The sequence below is a fragment of the Panthera uncia genome, chromosome B4 (assembly GCF_023721935.1).
Source record: "Panthera uncia isolate 11264 chromosome B4, Puncia_PCG_1.0, whole genome shotgun sequence".
NCBI classification, from domain to species: domain Eukaryota; kingdom Metazoa; phylum Chordata; class Mammalia; order Carnivora; family Felidae; genus Panthera; species Panthera uncia.
Window position 1 is genome coordinate 44214659 of NC_064809.1, and position 5022 is coordinate 44219680.

General features: G+C 46.0%; 1 protein-coding gene and 1 long non-coding RNA gene across 4 annotated transcripts in view; both read left to right on the forward strand.

Moving 5' to 3' along the window:
• ETV6 (ETS variant transcription factor 6) overlaps nt 1-5022 on the forward strand; it is a 251572-nt gene that overhangs the window by 108247 nt on the left and 138303 nt on the right. The window lies entirely within an intron of this gene.
• Nucleotides 3993-5022, forward strand: part of LOC125920120 (uncharacterized) — a 34535-nt gene continuing 33505 nt past the window's right edge. The window contains exon 1 of the long non-coding RNA XR_007456947.1: nt 3993-4780. This is a non-coding gene — a long non-coding RNA (uncharacterized LOC125920120). The remainder of the gene's footprint in view (nt 4781-5022) is intronic.

The window sequence follows — 5022 nt, forward strand, 5'->3', positions numbered from 1 at the left end:
TTGAGGAAATAAAATTACTCTTTCTTCTTCCCCCTCCTAGGCCTCGCTTGAGGAAGTAGCCCAACGGCAGTTGCAAGTTCACAAACCTGTTATTCTGATGGGCTGGAAGGTTCCTCTGTCTTGGGCATATTTTCCTACTACAAGTGAACCAAGTGGGGGGAGAAAACGCTTTCCTTTCCTTTTCATTCTAATTTCTTCCACACCATCGTTCTCATGGTTCTGCCTCCCACACTTACTCTTTTCACTTCTTGGTGCAAGGTGGTGGGGAAGCCGCCTCCCAAAATCCCCGCCCTAGACAGATAGTTCTCTTTTCCCTGTTTACAACCCTGCGTCCAGCGTGTTGTGGGGCACCCTCGCTGCCCTTACAGTTTGGCCAGCACTCGCATATTCACACAGATATCCGGGATTTTATTCAAAGGTCTTTTCGAAACACAGAAGCAGAACTTCCCTGAGAGAGAGATTCCTCACCTGAGAGCTGTGGGTGTTGATAACGTCCTTTTAAACTACTCTTTAATTCTCTGATCATGCTGAGGGGAACTTCAGAGACCCGCAAAAATCCACACAGATGTAGAATTTGTTTGGACCTTGTCAAAGGAAAAATTTTTTTTTTCTTTCGATTCTTGGGCAAAGAAGAATTTCACTTCAGATGAATCTAAATGAGTGTGTGTGTGTGTTTCGTTCATACTGTTTCATAGCTGTGACTCCAGATAGCTGCTTGACAGAGCTTCTGTGATGATTCCTGTTACTCACAGTGATCCAGGGAAAGAACTTGACGAAACACAACTGGGTTTTGTAGCACTGGCATCGTACATTTAGCTGTGTAGCCGTCTCCCATCTTGTGCTTTCTCACTTGCTAAAGGAGTGTTGAGATTCAGAGAGTTTTCTGAACTTTTACTGTCCAGAAAGCACTACTCTAGAGCTAGGACAGAGGGTTTGTAAGTTGTTTGTGAACAGGGCCAGTGTTGACAGTGTTATGCTTCGGCAGGGTATGTGGTCACCCAGTTACGGTGATTTAAGAGCATCCTGAACTTAAATCTCTCCCACGATAAACCACCATGATGTCTGAAGTTCCATTGTTAAGATACATTCCTTTTGGATTGGGCATTATTTCTACCTAGCTTTACTTTTTAATGGTAAATTGTTAGGATAGCAGCTAGTACCTTGGAGAGAGATAACTAATACCTTAAGTCCCTGATATCTTAATGAAAGTGAGTTTATCAAATCTCTTGAATCTTTTAAAATAGAAGACTGATGGCCAGCATGGACAGAGTCAAGGGAGGGAGTAGAGTCGGGAAAAACTCCATAATTTTGCCTGGGACTGGCCTTCTCCATGGAGAAGACTGACGTAAAATTAGATGGAAAATCCAGGCCCCTTGATTCAGACACAACATTGTGAAGCTGGACCTCTGAGATGAAGATGAGTAATCTGATATTTACCATGCCTGGCCGTTGGTTTCAAGACATTGCCAGCATTGGTATTGACTGGACAAAGTCGGATCTTCTCTGGCACACGGTTGACTGGAGAATGTAGAAGTCATCTTCATTGCCTTGAGAGGAGGAGTGAATTTTGCATCTGAATCCTTAAGCCTTTCAGTCATTCTTAACCAAACCGTCTTTACCTCTGAAGCGACTGAATGTTTGATCGTAATGCCAAGACCACGCTGGTATTATGAGGGACCTAACGTTAATCCAAGTCTCGAGTTGAAGCGGTCAGGAAAATCTTGACTTGCGGAGAATTGAAAGGTGCCAGCCAGAGGTGAGTGGCTTATTTGAGGAGTGGGTGTGTGGAATTTGGGAGAAAGATCCTTCATAGCTCTCTGTGTGGAGTAATAACCACCGTTTATTGAGTACTCGTGGAAGGCACTTTTCACAAGTATTATATCATTTAATCCTCATGATAGTCCTATGGGCTGAGTTTTATTATCCCCACTTCACTGACGAAAAGGCAGGTTTAAAGAGGTTAAGGAACTTGGCCAGAGTCGCAGAGCTGGTAGTTGGCAAAGCAGATTCCTCAGGCTCCCCTCCACACTCTTCCCTCCCACTCCAAGCCAAAGGCCTATTCCCGACACCATTCTCTCTGAGAACATGAAAAATGATGTTGGGTCCCCCTAAGAGATTCAACCATGTGGTTAAAACCTCGTAAAGTTTAGAAAAATAGAATAACTCACTAAAATAAAATTATAAATCCACTCCATGGAAAATATCTACCACAACCCAAAACCTCAGGGTTAATCTATTCAGATTTCAACGCGCTATATGATTCTCACTAGTCCCTTAAATATCGCTCTGTTTCCTGGTAAACAGTATCCCTTACAGAGTCCTGGCACATGAATAGTGTAATAAGATCAGATTCTATCGCTCTGCCATTCTAGTGCAATCTAATTGCAGGGTGAAAATCCAGGGCTGTCTTAGTTCCTCATCTGTCTGTGTCTCTCTTTGTCCTACCGCCTGCTTCACAGTTGGAAGTTCAATACCACTCCCTCCTTTTGTGCTCTAGCTCTCTGTGTTGTTTCCCTTTGACAACATTTTTTTTTTAATGAAGTGATTTGAAATGGAAAATTAAAAACTTAACTATGAGTCTGGCAGTTTCCTGCCAATGCCTCTCTGCTAAGAAGCTTCATAAAATACTATATATTATTATTCACTTCACAGCTGCTCCGGGCACTCACCCACTTAGTCATTCACAATATGTCTGAAAGATTAGTTTTTACAAGGCTGTGGTTTCAGATATTTCTCCCCCCTCCATGTTTTACTTAAAATCTGCACTGGGGAAGTTGGTGTACAAAAAAATCCACCACCCTTGAGAAAAGAGGATATGGTAATATGCGTGCTTTAGAAGCTCTGGTGGGCTCTTTTATTTTCTTGTACCTTCTTCATCTGAAATACTGTAGTCTTTCTATGACAGGTCTCGAGTCGGTGTGTGGGTCGGAGAGGGAATAAGAGTGAGTGTTTTGCTCCAGTGTGGTTGTAAACCTCCTGTTTTGGTGTCAGATATGTGAGAGAATCACCATTCTGGTTTCAGGCAAGGTGGGTAAATTATGCCCTAATAATACAGCTTCATCTTGATGACTAGATCTGATTTTTTTTTTTTTTTTTAATATTTAAACTCCATGAAGACAGGGGTTTTTGCCGGGTTTTTGTTGTTGTTGTTGTTGTTGTTGTTGTTTGTTTTTTGTTTTACTATTTTATCCCCGGTACCCAAAACAGTACCTGGCACATAGTAGGCACACAATTGATTTTTGTGGGAAAATAATTTGAGCCTCAGTTTAGTCAGGGCGGCTGTGGGCCCTCTTTGTGTAAGCCCTGATGATGGCGAGTGAGATTTATGAAAACAAAACAAAACAAAACAAAAAAAACCCAGGTAGGATGTGGGCAACATAAAAATAAAATGTTAAAAAAAATTTTTTTTAACGTTTATTTATTTTTGAGAGAGAGAGAGACAGAGCATGAACGGGGGGAGGGTCAGAGAGAGAGGGAGACAGGCTCCAGGCTCTGAGCTGTCAGCACAGAGCCCGACGCGGGGCTTGAACTCACGGACCGTGAGATCATGACCTGAGCCGAAGTCGGCCACCCAACCGACTGAGCCACCCAGGCGCCCCAGAAATAAAATGTTTAGAGTAAGATCAGACACCCTGTCTCCACGACCCCTCCCCACCCCCACACATCAACCAAGTTGTCCTGATTTTCAGAGTCTATTAAAATTAACAAAATGTTAAGTTACGAAAGAAAGAAAGAAAGAAAGAGAGAGAGAGAGAGAGAGAGAGAAAGAAAGAAAGAAAGAAAGAAAGAAAGAAGAGGTGCTGTTGTGTTGCATCGCCGTTGGATGACCGTGGGGTGCCCGTCTGTGAGCGTGTTTGCGTGTGCTCTGTGGGTGAGTCTCCAGATGGGCCCATTTCTCGGGGTGCTTGGGGAACGTGGCAGGTACTTCATCCCTCTTGGAGAGGTAGAGCTCTTGCTGTGATGCAGGACAGGACGGGGCGGGGGGGGGGGGGGGGGGGGGGGGGGAACGAGAAAGAGGGGGGGGGGGGGGGGGGGGGGGCGAGGGCACCGGAGAACGAAAAAGAGGGAGGAAGGGGGTCAGCCAGGGCCCGCTTCAGTGGGGTCCCCACCACCTCCTCCCCCCACCGGGGGGCAAGAACCGAACTGTTTATCCCCACATCCCGGCAGCAGCAGAAAAGCCAGGGGTGTTTTTGGGACTCAGCTGCCAAAGTTTCTTGAAACAGCTCTGCTCCAAGGCATATGCTGGGCTCACTTCTGAGGGAAATTTCCTTTTTGGGGAAGTTGAAGCAAAGGAATTTCCTGTGTGGGCAGACAGAGCTTCCTGACTTGAAGGCTTCTTGGAAGGGAAACAGTTTCATAATGAAATGACAAATTAAAGACATACCAGCCGGGTTCACTTCAAAACAGCTATTGAGAGTACAGGCAAAGCCCTATTATACTCCCTCACAGAACAAAAATAAATCCCATCCTGACAGGTTTCTGTATGCTGGATTATATCCGTCCCCCCCCCGCACCTTCCTTCACAGCCCCTGTTCCTCTCCCTTCCTCCCACCCCCGCCATTAGCCGCCGCCATCTCTATCTTTAACCGCTCCCGGGAGCAGCCGGCAAGGAGGCTTGGAGCATCTCTGGCCGCCTCGCTCGGTGGCTTCGCCCGTCCCTGACCTACATGGAGGCCTCATAGGTCACGTCACAGCCCCCGTGCTGCTAAGACTCCCAGAAGCGACCTCTTTCCTTCCCCCTCTGACACAAACCATGATTGAAGATGGCTTTAGCGACGGGGTAAGGAAAAAGTGTAGCCATCTCCCTCGGGCTGGCCTTTGAAACCTCGTACGCAGTACGTGTCAGTGCTGTTCTGGTCTCGGGAGCTGGGGTCTGAGGTCTTTGCTTTGTGGAAGGGAATAAGGGTCCGGGTGGGGCAGAGGATGTTCGTACCTGAACATAACAATCTTCTACGGTTCGGTCAGCCCACGTGTTTTAAGTTGACGTGAAGACGCCTTATGGAGTACCTCTCTTTTTTTCAG